Source organism: Sminthopsis crassicaudata, chromosome 2, assembly GCF_048593235.1.
Source record: "Sminthopsis crassicaudata isolate SCR6 chromosome 2, ASM4859323v1, whole genome shotgun sequence".
NCBI classification, from domain to species: Eukaryota; Metazoa; Chordata; class Mammalia; order Dasyuromorphia; family Dasyuridae; genus Sminthopsis; species Sminthopsis crassicaudata.
In genome coordinates, this window is record NC_133618.1 from 423,420,712 (window position 1) to 423,437,087 (window position 16,376).

A 16,376-nucleotide genomic window follows, 5' to 3' on the forward strand; every position below is an offset into this window, starting at 1 on the left:
AATCACTTAACCCTGTTTGCCTCAGTATCCTCATCTATAAAATTAGCTGGAGAAGGAAATGGCAAGCCACTCCAGTATCTGTGCCAAGAAAGCCCCAAATGGTGTTGTAAAGAGTCAGCCATGACTGAATAATTGAACAAAAGGTATAATGAATGGAGAGCAAGCCCTGTCAGATTCAGGATGTCTTAAGTTCAAAGTCATATCATCAGTGTCAACCTCTCAGTATTTTAGGCCAGTAGTATCAAACTCAAATAGAAATGGGGGCCACAAAGTAACACATAAGGATCCCTCTAAGCTGCAAGTTGACTTAGTTTTAAAATGTAGTATTGCCTAAGGTTTATTGCATTTTTATTTACATTTTAATCTGGTTTGGGGCTGTACCTGGCATTGGCATGGGCCACATGTGGCCAGTGTGTCTGATTGATACCTGTAGATAACTCACTAAGATGGTATTGATGTCCATTTGTAGAGGGCCTTTCTTCATTTGGAAGTTGCCTATATTAATGAAATATCAGGTCCAATCTCTGTCTCTCAAAGATGAGGAAACTGAGACTGTTGCATATTAGGTATCTAGCCCAGAGTCACATAATAGATAAGAATCTGAAGCAGAATTTGAATCCAAGTCCTCCTAATCCCAAGGTCAATCAGCAGATTGTCTGCCTGTTTAAAAAACATTGTCTGAAGACAGTAATAACCAAAAGGTTTAGGTTGCCAATGACACAGTTTTTGAGTGATCCATATGAGCATCCCCAAGGCTTCTGAGTGTGACTGGTCTTCTATAGTTATAAGACTCTCTATGAATTCTCTCTCTCCTGGATCATTTTATCATCTGCACCATCGCTATCATTCTCAGTATCACATTTGTATGCCCATGTATTTTAGGAATTAGGGTAGATAAAAGTGCAATCCGCTCTGGGCTGGTAATGATAATTAAGTGTTGAAGTTGGAGTGATTGCCTAGTGCTAAGAGAATAATAGATGAGAACTGTTCATACTGATTTAACCTAAGTAGACTAGGACTGCTATCTTTGCTTTATCAAGCAGTCTTTGTGTCCACAAGACCAAATCGCTTTTGGATATTACACAAAGATTCTTCCTCAATTTCTGAAGATATTTAGTTCAAACCCTCTTGATACATGTCGGCTACTAAAAATTATTCACATCTTTTATTCTTTCAGTATTTAGATACTATGCTATTCTGAATTCCATAATTAGGCTTTGTTATACTAATCTTATTCTTATAGGAAATACTTTAGTAATTTGCTTTTTTGAGGAAACAGAACAGCTCCCTATATATTCCATTTCAGACTGATTTGGCATGGTCAAGCATTGGATCATAAACTAAGAACCAGAAAGGACTTCTGAGACCATAAAGACTTATTTCCTCATTCTATAGGAAGCTACAGTCCAGGAAGTTTAAATTACTTATCCCAACTTATTCAAATAATAAAGGATAGAGTTGAGACTTGGATACAGGTACTATGAAGTCAGAACTAAATGTGTTCTAGACTGTGAGATATTGCTAGGTTTTCACAAGCTATAGAATATATCTAGAGAAACTTCACCTCAGAGCAGTCTAGCCAGTATAGTTTCTAGGTCCATTTTTCTCTCTGGGCATCTCTCTGGTGAGGATCCCAGGGCTATCCACTCATTTCAATTGTATTTGATTCTCTGTTGTCCCAATTGGCAGGTTTCTTGGCAAAGAGTCGTTTGCCATTTCCTTGTCCAGATCTTTTTTATCATGAGGAAACTGAGACAAACAGGGATAAGTAACTTTCCTAGGATCACACACCCAGTAAGTATTTGAGGCTGGATTTGAACTTATGACTCCAGGGCTAGCATTCTATCTACTGTGCCACCTAATTGTCCCAGTGATTCTAGCAGCAAATATTCAAATCTTCATCATTTATTCCCATGATGACTTTCCCCAAGATGTTCATGTGCTTTATATGAAGCATCTCATAAAATAGAAGAACAGAATATAAAAGCTGGAAGACTCCTAGAAAATGATATATCTCAGTGACCTCAATTGAATGACAAAACCAAGACTCAGAGACATAAAAAAGAAATTCATATAGCTAATGAAACAACAGAACTAGATCTTGAATCCAGATCTCCTATCTCCCAGTGAAGTACTCTTTCCACAAAAAATCAATCTACATCTCCATTTTATAATCAAGTATTGTTGTTTGTCCCTTGTTTTCAAAGCAGACCAGTGATATCACCAAGTGATATTGACTTGTGCTTGAGGATTTAGGCATAGTTGCACAAAGTCATCAGGCTCACTTTTTCTTCCAGGGTCATTGAAATCTAGTCCATGATGAAAGTCATGACCTAAGATGCAGTGGGTGATCTTAGAGTCTTAGATGTCTGACCTAGCTCTAAGCATTCCACAGGGCCTGTATTAGCTGCCTTCATGGCCTTTGGAGCCCATCTACCTATTCTATGAGGGAAAATATTCATATGCTTGGAGTGGACATCCCCCCAACACACTGATAGGTTCATTGATCCATTGGTTACCTTCAATCTAATTCAGGTCATTTGTAGAGATGTTTTACTGAGATGCTATGACTTCTTGGAGCCATGGGTGAGAATTAAGTGCCAAGTAGACATCAAAGATAGATTAGCAGCCCTGAAAAAGGCTCAGTAAATCCTTACACCAGAAGCTCTAGTCCTCCTTGCATATCCATAAACTCCATAATAACCAAGTAAGATTGAGGCTAGAAGAGGCAGCCAACTTGAAATCTGTGGTCTAGCAAGAAGCAGGACAGAGCTAAAAGATCAGAACAAAAACCTAATTCCAGGGCCCCAAAAGACATACTAGGAGAAGCAACTATTGAAAGCAACACACAGCACAAGCCAATATAAATCAAGGATTTTGGCATGTATTAGTTACAAACAAACCCTTGTGTTCCATATGCAAAACTAGAAATCTATAGCCTAGATTTCTCTGTGTAGAGGAAGCAAATAGAGACGGAGTACAAGATGCACTTTTTAAGCATTATATTTTTATATATACTTTTTTGTATATATTTATATGCATGTGGGTCATTTCTCTAAACAAAATGAATGTTCCTTGAAGGAAGAAATGATTTCACTTTAGTCTTTGTATTTCCAGCACTTAGTGTCACATAGAAGGCACTCAGACACTATTGAAAGATTGATTGATTGATTGATTACAGTTGCCTAACTGTACTTTGATGGTGAACTAACTGATCTTAATCAGGCCCTTTCCCACCTCCTGCAGACACAAAAGCAGAGGCCAGCTCTAAAGAGTGAACTTCATGTGTCTGGTCTCCTATAAGAGATGCTCAAGGAATGAGACTCTCAGGGAGAGACTGTATTTCCCAGTAGTCCAATGTAGTATATACATTATGTGTGTGTGAATATATGGTTATTCTGTTTGTTCTTTCTTTTTTATTTGTTTTGTTTTTCATTAGCTGCTCAATTATCCGTACAATCTCAAATTCATTTCGCAGCTGATTCAGCTTTTCTGGGCTGTTAGCATGAGGTGCTGCCTAAGGTGGGCAGATCCCCAGCCCAACCACAGCATCCTAGGGCTAAGAGAAATTAGAAGAGGTCATCCATTCCACCTTGCATCCACCCACCAAATCTTTTCTCTAAGGATAGTAGCTGCATCAGAGGATCATAGTAGTAGAGCAGAAAGAGACCATAAGTACAAACTAGTTCAACTCCCTTATTATGCACATGAGGAAACTGAAGTCTGGGAAAGTTAAAGGAATTAACAAGTGTATTCACAGAATGCACAGGCAAGGTAGAGTTGTAGTCTCACAAACTATAATACAACAAGCATTTCTTAAGCACTTAATATTTGCAAGGTATTAAGTTAGGTTCCAAGGAATAGCAATAATTTTTGTTGTTCAGTTTTGTACAATTTTTTGTGATCTCACTTGGGGTTTTCTTGGCAAAGATTCTGGAATGCTTTGACATTTCCTTCTCTAGCTCATTTTATAGATGAGAAAACTGAGGCAAACAGTTAAGTGACTTGCCCAGGGTCAGTCACATAGCTATTAAGTGGCTGAGGCTGGATTTTAACTAAAGAAGTTGAGTCTTCCTGACTTCAGACTCTAGACTCTGTGCTCTGTGCAGACTAGCTGTCCAAATAATAACAATAACAAGTACTTATATAGTATTGAAAGATTTGTAAAGTACTTTACAAATATTATCTCCGGTATGCTCACAACAACCCAGGTAGATACTATTATTATCCCTCTTATATATATGAAGAAGCTAAGGTAGACAGAGGTTGAATTTGCCCAAGTTCACAAAGTAAATATCTAAGGTAGAATTTGAATTCGGGACTTCTTAACTCTAGTCTGAGAGCCTTTTTTTTTTCTTTTTTTTTCTTTGAAACACAAATGGATATGAAAAGGGATCTGAAAAACTGACCCACTTTTCCATTTTACCAGAAGCATATGTATAACAATGTCTTAAGGTAATTGATAATAGTCACAACTCACATTTATATAATGCTTTGAAATTTGTAAAGCTCTGTGTAAATTGCTTAATCTCCAGAGTAATCCTGTGAATTAGACTTATTAATTGTCCCATTTTATTTTTTGTAGAAGTTGAGTTTTTTCAGAGCTAAAGAAACTTTTAAGTTCATTCAGTAAGTGTTGAAGGGCAAAACTGGGATTGTAACCCAACTCTCTCCATTATATCATACTAGTTCTCTTGACAAAGGGGAAAATAGTCACAACCTGGGAAGATAAGGAAAGACCTCCTATAGAAAAAAAAGTATTTAAGAAATAAATGAATCCTAGGAATGGAACACAGCCTGTGCAAATGCCCAGAGGTGGGACACTGGATGGTGAGTTCTAGGAATATAAAAGGGTGAGTTTGGCTAGAATGGAAAGTATATTGAAAGGAAAGGTTGTGAAATAAGTCTGGAGAGGTTGTCTGAAGGCAGATAGTGAAGTGCTTTAAATACCTCATGGAAGAATTTATATTTTAATCAGAACATTGGAAACTTTTGAGGAGTGAAATGACACAGTCAGATATGCATATTAGAAAGATTATTTTGGCAACTCTGTAGAGGGTGCATCAGAGAGTGTGGAGAACAGAAGCAAAGCAGGAAGACCAGCCAGCAGGTTACTGCAATAGTGGAGAAGAGATGAGGGCCCTGAACTACAGCACTTTGAGTGGAGAATCACAAGATTCAATAAATGATTGAATTGAGGCAGGAGAAACAAGAGACAGAGAAGCCTAAGATTGTGGACTTGTATGATGGGAAAAACAAAATTCTATGACCCACCCTTATTTGTTCCAAAACCTTACCTGACCTTTCTCTGTAATCCTCTAGTCTTCCTATCAAGCGTAACAATGGGGCATCAAGGCCACATATAACATGGGAACTCTATTAGAGGCCCAAGGACAGAAGGAGCTTTGGGATATAGAAAAGGCAAAGGAAGAAGAGTTCAATGCAGTCTCCTAAAAGGGATAATGAATAGAGAGATGATTGCATAATAGAGCCTAGAGTGATTGAGGAATGATTGAGCAATGGAGGAGGAAGAAAAAGAAAGAATAACTTTTGACATCACCAGGCCACCTCAACTTCAGTTGATTTGCAAATACAACCTCACCCTCAATTCTTCATTTGTGGAGAAACTACTCCATATGTGCCCAGTAGCTTTTTGCTACCAATTCCAAAGTATTATTTAGCCTTCCTTCATATACTTTACAAGCTAGCCAGAATGATCTCCTCACATTTCCATCTTTCATCTCCCTCATTTCCTTTGCTTTGCTTTTGCATCAACTATCCTTTAATTCCTGAAATGCCCTCCCTCTTCACTTCCATTTCTTTTAAGATCCCTGGTGTTTTAAGACCTAACTTAAAAGCATTTTTTATATGTGAATTCTTTCCCGTGTCCCATACTCCTCCCATTAATTAGTGCTCCCTCAATTAGTGTCTATTCTATGTGTAGGTATGGACTTTTATAAAATATATGTTGTCTTTTCCCTTCTTCCCCTACCTGCCAAGTTCCTCAGATCCAGAGACTTGTTGCAATTTTGTATTTTTATCCGAGCATCTAATAAAGTACAATAATAAACATTTAAAATTCACTGTGATTGATTAAGTACAGACACTGATTTCATTTTTGTCTATCCCGAGGGCCCAGACAGTACCAAGCACGCAGTAGGTGTTTAATGAATGCTTACTGAATTGGCCTGTACGGAGTGGAATGGAACTGATGATGACCCGTGGCAAATTTTAATATCCTAGTTCAGTTTTCTCACTCTTTACATTCTGGGTGTTTCTTGATCACCTCCCACTCTCAGTTTTTGCCCAGGGAATAAAAATTATTAACATTGCCCTGAGACAAACATAATTAGGAAGGTAAATCTGCTTTTAAAAAATATCAAAGACTATATCCCCTGGACAAACATAAAATGATTTTTGAACTATCAAAGAGCATACACATAGGCAAAATAAAAATGATCGTTGGCCTCTCTGCTATTTGGAATGAATTCTGCCCGCCAACCCTTCCTTTCCCTTAGGAAAGGAACTGGAGAGCTGGCTAAATGCATTCAAGCTTAGAAGTATCCCTGGATCCAATACTACCCCACTCTTCCTAGGCTGTCTACAGCCTTCAGTTAGAGAGCTAAGCCACAGTATTTGTCACTGGTCTTTATCAATGAAGGAAGCCTCCCTCCACACTCCCCTTTTCCCCTTTCATCCTTTTAGCAAGGAAAGAATTGCAGCAACACATGTTTCTGCTCCAGCCCCCACCACTCCAGTTAATTTGCAGTTTGTGGAGGTGGGAGCCAGGTCCCTCTCCTGACCAGCCCAGCCTAGCTCATCTCAGAGCCACCAAGAGAGTGCAAAGTAACTAGGACTATGGTTATATATAATTTAACACACCCTTACCTGCACTGCGACAAAGTAAAAAATGACCTTGGGAAACAGCCTTATTTATTATCTGTCTAAAGGAAAAAACAGTCAGAGAAAAAAAAAAATCCCCACTAAGAATTGATGGGTGAAAGTAGTCTGTATATCGACAGGGAGAAACACTGCAGAAAGAAAAGGGGGGAGTGCTGGAGGGAGTGCAAGGTAATAGACACCTTAAGGGGCAGAACAGAGGATGGATTAAAGAAGTTTAAGTTTTCACCTCTCTGATCCAGAAAAAAAAAAAAAAAAAAAAAAAAAAAAAAAAAAAAAACAAACGAACAATAATGATGAAAAAATAGGCACCTGGTGGTTTTGTTATAAAGCAAATGCCCCAGAAATCCATGAAGGAGAAGTTGAGGGGTCACAAAAAATTTCCGGGACATCCATATCCTTAGGGTAGTCTGAGAATAGAAACATAAATAAGATGTAATTCTGCCACCCTCAACCACTCTTCCCCTTCCTCAGTTCTAGAGTGATCACAAAGGCATCATGGATTAAGACTTATGCTTTAGGAATCTCTTTCCCTGCTGGTGACTAAGAGGGAAAATCAAACCCAGAGCTCAGATACAGAACTATAACTAGGACAGGGCAAACAGAACTTTGTCCTGAGGCTTGTTGTTTTTCCTTTGTTCTCAAAAAGGACCAAGACATCTGGGAGATGATCCCATGACATGCAAATGAATTGAATTTAAACGAGGGAGGGCCTTGCAAAGTCTTCTGCCTCACTTTCCCCTCCAGAGCCATCTAGATTCAGTGGCCAGATATAGATCAGATAACTGGAGATGGCCCTAGATGCAATGATCTTTTAAATTAAGATTTCAGTTTGCCTAAGGCCACATTTCCTTTAGTGATTCACGTTAGATAGCAATTGAGGCAAAGAATGGCCTGTTTCCCTAGTCAAAAAAAAAAATTTGAAATAATTAAGTCTGGGAGGGGAAGATCCTCGAGATTTCTGGACAAAACAGAAATGATTGTTATTTACATTTATCCTGAGTCTATAGGAATAGAGGTTCTTCTCTACTGAGAATAAACTTACTCTCAATAGCGAAGAGCCTCCATTCCTCTGTCTTATACTTTATTGACCTTCACTACCCAGAGATCTTGCATTGCTCTCCTCTGGAGGCCCATCTTTCCCCAGACTCTTTTTAGAGGTACAGACCAAAATCTCTGGGGTATGGGCTACCCCTTCCACCCTTCTAGCAACATAGCTGTTTCTGTGGTTGAACTGTTCTTTAAACCACTAATATTCACACACACACACACACACACACACACACACACACACACACACACACACATACACTGGATTTTTCCCTTGCACAATCTTCTACCCTCCCCCAACTATATTTGCCTTAAATGAAAGATTTCCTCATTACTTCTCTACTCTAGTGCACAATCATCCTTAATATTTCCCCTCCCACCATCTTTCCCACTATCTCCCCCAGCACAGTGGGAAAAGCTTATGTTTCTTCCACCCCTCTCACTCACATTATGCAGACAGTGTGATACATGATGGTTAAAGAACACTGCACATGGAACCCTAGAGAAGAATCTGTCTTAAATCTTGTTTCTGCTCCTGTATGGCTAAATCCTCTCTGGGCTTTGTTTTCCTCCTCTTTAAAACAGAAAGTAGGAGCAGCCTGAGAGATTTCTAATAGGTCTAGAATTTGTATGATCTCTCTGATTACTGATCCTGACAAATCCATTATGATTTTTCCAAGTAGTTTCCTGCCATGGAACTAGTCTTTCTTTTTTAATAATAGCTTTTTATTTTTCAAAATACACGCAAACATTCACTCTTAAAAAACCTTATGTTACATATTTTCTCTCTCCCTTCCTCCCTCCCCCCTCCCCTACACAGCAAGTAATCCAATATAGGTTAAACATGCAATTTTTCTAAACATATTTCTATATTTATCATGCTGCACAAGAAAAATAAGGTCAAAAAGGAAAAAAATGAGAGAAAAAAACAAGCAACAATAACAACAAAAGGTGAAAATATTGTGTTGTGAATGGATCAAGTTTCTTAAAGAATATCTCCTCATATGTTTCAATGGTCTTTTGTCCTCATAACTTTTAGTTTTTGCAGCTCAGAAGATATCTGAGGTAGAGGTAGAGAAAGAAAGGGAAGACTTACATTCAACTAGCACAAAGATAATTTTCTCCCTTGGTTCTCTTTAAATGTAAAGTCTCTTCAGACAATTGGAAACATCTCCTAAAGTAATAATTCAAGAACCTAACTCCCAGCAATAGAGAGAGCAGATCTATCACAGATCATCCATTTTTATCTTCTATCCCTGCTCTGCTCTTCATCCCTTTCCCAGATCCTCAGGCATAAAGCCCTGACAGATCCTGGTCAAATGAGCCAAACTCATTATATTCTACTTTCCCTATCCCTGAGAAAGAGTTGTAAGAAGGGAGGAGGGTGGTGTGACAGCTCTGTCCCCTCAAGGGAATGGAGTTTGATTGCAAATGTTCAATCTGCTCAAAGTGTGGGGAGACAGGCCCTTAGGGAGTGCATCTAATGCTGGGATTTTCTGGCAACTCTTCAACAGCTGATGAGGACAGGGCAGGTATTTTGGAGTTGGGTGAGTCTTTCAGTGGCCTTTCTATCAGACGACATGGATAGCCAACATGGATAGTCTGCATGTCAATGAATCCTTGTACTTTTTTAGGCTGTAATACTGTGAAAGAAACAGCAAGTAGTATTTCTGCCTTCTTCAGTCCCTGGTGCTTTGCCCAATGATGTGGTCCTTTATTCTGGCATTGATTATGTCTCCTAAACAAAATGTGAAATTTGTTTGACAAGGTTAACTCTGTGAAAGGCTATTAACTCACCTTACCCTGAGTATTTATTATGGATTGATACCAAATTGATGGTGACTGGAGATTGATGACTAGTAATTGATGTCTGGTTTATACACCCTAGGTCTGGCTTTTAAAGGGATGCTAGCTAGGACTTCAGAGACTGAGAAATAAGCAGAAGAAATGGACCACACACAGAGATACTAACTTGGTTCCCTGGGAGACCTTGGTTTCATCATCTGTAAGATGGGGATAATAGTGTTTGCACAATCTACCTAGTGTAATTTCAAGGGAATATTTTTGCCAACCTTAAAATGCTATAGAACTGTGAGTTATTATTAGTGTATGTGTGTCTTCTATACCGAACTACTCCCCTGGGGCTGAATCCAGTGGAGTTTTGCTTGAGGTTTAAAGGTGAAAGAAAATAAAAATGCAGAACCCTATACAAGTCTGAAAAGAGGTTCCAGGACATTTGACATTGGCAAAAGACTTCAGATGAGTTCGGAGTCTCCCAACATTGATGTTTTTCAAGTTCCCTTTCTGGCTATGGGAAGCATCAGAAGAAGGGAATGTGGGTATGAAACCAAGTCTCTTGGTGACTTCCCAAGCACAAAGCACTATGGGTAAATGGAAAAGAGACAATTGATACAACTGGGCTAACTCAGCAAGTTTTAATTGAATACCTACTGTATGCATGTAAAGAATAGAGAAAATATAGTCTTGAGCTGGAGGAGCTCACTGTTCAAATAAGGGTTAAATATTGAATTGGTGAGGAAAAATTTAGAGGAATATACAAGATAATGCAGGCTGGCTCAAATGCTGCCTTGCCTATGAAGTCTTCCCTATTCCCCTCTGCTAGAAGTGATAGCCTCTTGCTCTCCTAACACTTGGACCACACCTAAAGTTCCATTTCAGGAGGGCACTCAGTCCAGCCATCTCTTAATTATGTCCTCCTCCATCCTAGCTGCACTTCTTTGGATTTCTCAATTATCTCTACTCTCTGGTTGCCTTTTCCCTGCCATTTCCCCCCCATTTCCCAAGTTTTTCAGCTTCCTTTTATATGTTGTTTTCCCCCATTGGATTGCAAGTTCTTTGAAGACAGGGACTTGCTTTTTTTTTTTTTTAATTTATATCTCTAATACTTAACATAGTACATGGCAAATCATAGGTGCTTAATACATGCTTGTTGTTAAACTGAATCTGTCCCTATGGTTTTTCTCCTTTGCTAGACTAAAAGATCTCCTCAGATAGTCATTATGCCTTAATTCTCTTTGCATATCTGGAATAGGAACTCAGTAGCCATTTTTGAATGAATAGAAAGAAATTCAGGGAAAAAAGAAAGCCTGTGGAGGCTGAAAAATCAGGGACTGTTTTGTGGAGAAGAGGTCCTGCTTCAGAGCCCACCCATTCCATTTTCTACATTTTATTCAATGACTGAAGGGGGTGGAGAGTTCTTCTCTGGGGAGTACAGAACTTCAAGAGAACTTCATACCTGTCAGAGCATCTTATTAGCTTATTGGGGTTAAAGGAAGGTCAAGCAGTAATAAAGAGCTAATGTTTCTGGGACTGTTATGTCAACAAGGGGAATGAGGTTACCCAGGAGAGCCTCATATTTCATTCCTTGTCATATGGCTAAGTACCTTGGTCTTCCTTAACATTAGTGAGGAGCAGGGATAAGTGAATCTTGTTTAAGGCTAAACTCCTTGTCATTTTAATGGGTGTAGGTTTCAAGGTGATCAGTGGTCAGAGGGTCTTTAAAGTAATGACGTTTCCTAAAGAAGTATAGCTGCACATATGATCGTGGATGAATTACAGTAGCCCAGGGATTAGCTGTGGTGATGCAGAGGCCCACTATTGGGGCAATCGTTCATGGAAGAGGTGTTATATAAGAAATACTGATTGATTTTATATTTGGCAATATCTGCCTCATCATTGGCTCTGGGTCTGTCATCATTCATGGGTTCCAACAGAATTTGACTCCGTGATGGTGCTTGAGCATTTCTTTTAAATTATCCCCATCCAGGGAGTTTTGCTTTATAAATTGATTTTTTTTTCACTTGTACATCTTAGTTCCCACAAATATTTAGTTTATGTCACCTCCCACCTGAATTATTTCCTGGCTAGTTATTAGTCTTCCCAAGTGAAATTATTTTGAATTTATATTACATATATGAATATGTGCATTAACATATGCTGTTTTTTACTAGTAGAGGGACAGGGTTATGTTTCTTGAGGACAGGGAATGTTTTCCTTTGTTTTTTTCACGTATCACTCAGCAAAGTACTTAATACACAGAGTAGTCATTTAATAAATGTTTCTGGTTGTTGTTTTGGTTGTTACTACTGTCTTCTTTCTTCCTTGACCTCTTCTATTATTTAATCCTGGAGGTTTTCAATAGAAAATGCACTCATCAAGGTCTCTGATCACTTGAGACTCCAATATGACTCTTGAAAAGATAGTAAAGGATTCTTTGACGACATGGCCCTAGCAACTACTAGGGAAAGACAGATCCTGAGATAGATGGGACTCACTTATGGCACACTGCTGCAGTCAGTGTAGGACAAAAACTAAGCTTTTAACAAGGCACCTATTAAGATGGTATGGTGAGAAGAGTAATTATAAAATAGTTTACCCATATAGTGTACCCAGGGCATATTATCACACATATGTAATATTCAAAGGCTCCAACTTAGAGTACAATGGTAGAGAGGCACATGTGAGAACACATGTGGCAAAGGGATAATTCACAACTCTTGATAGTAGAAGTATTTTATTCTTGGTATTGTGTGGTATAGAAATGGTGAGGGATCACCATTTAATTAAAAAAAAAAAGCTGGAGAGAACTCTAGAAGTTTATTATATGTTCTGGAGAGAATCGGACATCCCACCCATTGAGCAGACAGTGGAAGGGAGGAAACAACTTCTGGGGCTGGGTTAACACTTTTAATCCCTAACATAAATACCCTCTCCCACCACTGACCCTCATTTTCATTGGCTGAGGATCTTACATTCTAACTGTGGGAACTACCCACAAAATTGAACTTGACCAATAAGTATATAGTGGTCCATATTTGACTGAAATAGGGAGAAAATAATGTCATGGGAGGATATCAGGAAGGGGACTTAAGTATGCCCTTGACTCAATCTTCAAAGTCCTTCAGGCCTACTCCAACTCTGAAGCAGATGAAGCCTTACACAATTTTTACAACTGTCTTGAAAGATCTCACTTCATCTCGTTCAGTATGATCAAAAATGTAGGGGTTTTTTTGTGATCACATTAGTTGAGGGCAAGGAAATCACATTTTCCAGAATTAGAACCCAAGTATGCTGATTCATGGGTCATTTTTTGTTGAGAAAGATACCATCACTTCCCCCAAGGCTTGGGAAGCCATATAGCTACTTAAAAGACACATTACTTACCTTTCCCCTTTATAGCTTCTGACAATTATGTTAATATTTGATACAAACTGGCTTTTAAGTGCTATAAGGGAAAAATGTTCTCTATTAAATTTTATACATTTTATGGAATTCCATTTCATAATTAAATCATATTTTGTTTATAAGTGGAATATATAGATGAAGGTGATTTCTTAGTAATTTTTCATTGCTCTACTTAGAAGAAAGAACTCTCAGCTAGGAGCAAAGAAACCTGAGTTCTACTCTGGGCTTTGGCATTGACTGTCTAGGTGATCCTATATAACTCAATTGTCTCTTCTATTATCTGGTCCATATATTTCATGAAAAAACAAATGTGGAGGCAATCAGGGTTAAGTGACTTGCTTAGGCTCACACAGCTAGTATCTGAGATCAGATTTGAACTTGGGTCTTTCTGACTGGTCTATCCACTGTGCCACATGCATGTTTCATTAAGATGTTTTGAGAATAAATATTAGATCATATTTTTATTGACTAGACTCATAGTTACAAAGCTGGGGCAGTATGAATCTGGAAAAGTGATTTAATAAGTCATAACAAATCTCTCTTTTTTAAAGCAATTCTAGTGATAACTAAGTTTTAAGGTGCCTTAAGGTTTGCAAAGCACTTTTCATTTGATCTTTACAATAACCTTGTGAGGTGAATATTATTATTATTCGTATTTTACAAGTAAGGAAATTGATGAAAGAAAGGTTGTGACTTTCCCAGAATCTCAGAGTTTTAGTACCTGAGTTAGAACTTGAACTCAGAGAAAATAGAGAATGTTCCAAGTAATACATGTACTTTGAGTTATACTTCCCTTGTTGGACACAAACTTGCTCTGACCTAGCCACACACTTGCTGGTCATGTTTGTGAACAGCTACTGCTTAGTATGAAGCCTATGAACCAAGAGAAAAGCCAAACTAATTGGTAGATACCCTATTATCTTTATCTCAATAACATAAAGTAGTAGTTGTTGTTTTCTTATCTCTAAGAGGGAATGTTTTGATGGCAACATCCAGGGATTCTATTCTGACTCCAGAAGATGCTAATTATGATGCTTCTCCTTACAAAGCTATTGTAACTTGGAACTGGCTAAGGCAATCAAATGCTAATGTCCAACATTTCCCCAGAGCTACCTAGACAAAAAAGAGTAATTAAATATTTATGTAAGGTGTTCTACAGATCTTTAAATGATATATAAATGCTAGATGTTATTGTTACTGTCATTATTACTTATTGATAATTCTGCTCTTATGGATTTTTCCAGTTGTCTATATCTTTTCTAAAATAAAGTATATAGAACTGAACACAGTATTCTGACTCTTCATTATTCCTTGTATCATATTATCCATGGCTTTTTTTTTTTTTTGGCAAAGATACTGGAGTCATTTGCCATTTCCTTCTTAAGGGATATAGTAGATCTCTTTGTCAGGCAATCGAGAGGCCCAGAGTCATACATTCAGAAAGTATCTAAGACCAGGTTTAACTCAGTTTTTCCTGATTCTAAACTCATTGTTCTATCTACTGAGCCACCAGTTACCTCTTCAAAGCTAACTATCATGGAATTATTTGCCTCCTTTATTTCAGATACTATGTATATTTTCAAATTCAGACTAGATCAGTAATATTAAACTCAAATAGAAATAGGTATGGCTAAGCCATATAAGAATCCCTAAAGACTGCATATATTGACTTAGAAAATCACAAATTACTGTTATCTATGTTTTATTTTATTTTTATTTATACTGTAAAATACTGTCCAAGTACATTGTAATCTGGTTGGGTCACTTGGAAGTATTGTGAGCCACATGACTGACATTGTTAGCTTATGATATATTTGTTTTCTTGACTACGATGGAATACTGTTGACTTATATACTGAGATGGCAGTCGACTACATCCCCAAATCTTCACCCCCATCCTTGCCACAGGACAAAGAAATCCACTATATTCCCTAAGGAAATTGCAGATAATTATAAACAACTGTAATACATCTATATGTAATTATAATTTTTATAAATATATATATCATATGGAATATATTACATATTTTATATTTGTAGAACACCTTACATAAATATTTTATTTTATCCTCAAAACAAAAATAAGTGCTCTTATTATCCTCATTTTACAGATGAAGAAACTGAGGCTCAGAGGTTGTGACCTATCCTAGAGCACTCAGCTAGTGAAATATCTGAGGCAGGATATAAACTCAGATCTTTCTGGCTTCAAGTACAACAAGATATGCAAATGGTTATCTGATAAAAGAACTGGAGAACATAAGATATAAGAAATGGGGAAAGAAACTGGGGATGTTTATCCTAGAGAGGGAAAAACTTAGAGGAAGAATGTTAGTATCATTAAATATTCAAAGGGCTGTCTTTCATAAGAGTGGATTATTAAACATTTTCTATTTGAACCCAGAGGGGAGAACTATGTTTAAAGGAGGCAGCTTAAGGGAGAAGGGGAACTCTTTCCCATAATTAGAGCTGTGGAAATATTGACTAGACTGCTTTGGAGGGGATGTAGGTTCCTCCTCACAGAAGGTCATTAAGCAAAAGGCTTGATAGCCACTTGTTGAACATGTAAAAGAACAGATTCTTGGTCAGGTCCATCTTGGTCCATGTTGGCTTGCTTGTCTTCTCTGTGCTAATGGGCTAAGAATGGGGAGTCTGGTATGGATGGATAGATTCTGCACTTCCCCACCCCCATCCCCTTTACAGCTATTGCAATTTCCAAACCATCTTTTTTTTTTTTTTTTTTTTTTTTCCTGTTCCACTGATTTTAAGGCTTCAATTTGAGTTTGTGATGAGGCTATATAGTAGATTCCAGACAGTTGAATGCTTTTGGCTCCATTACTTCTGCTGCTTCTCAGAAGCCCTGACAGTAGTATTTTTCACTTGAATGACTGATTGCTTCTAGACTTTCTTCCAGAAAGTTTGACTCAGTTATTAAATACACTTCACCAGCAAGCTACGTCTCAGAGATTCCCCACTCCAATTGTTTGGCTCCCTTGAAGGCTTTTTATCATTTTGCTTGTTGGAGCTTTCTGAAAAGGAAATGATAGAATAGCTAAGCAAGGGTCATGATTTCTTTGACCTTATATTTTTAAATAGTGATAACAAACCATTTTCTCACATCCTAGTTGTACAGTGCCAGGAATAAACCCTACAGAACTAGGAAAATCTCCCATCAGCAGTTCTTGCTCTGGAGAGAACCAATTTCTTGCCCACTAGCAGAGGGCT

At 38.0% G+C, this 16,376-nt stretch overlaps 1 protein-coding gene across 2 annotated transcripts in view; it reads left to right on the forward strand.

Annotated features, from left to right (window-relative positions):
- Positions 1-16,376, forward strand: part of KCNIP1 (potassium voltage-gated channel interacting protein 1) — a 346,617-nt gene that overhangs the window by 46,051 nt on the left and 284,190 nt on the right. The gene's annotated exons all lie outside the window — the stretch shown is intronic.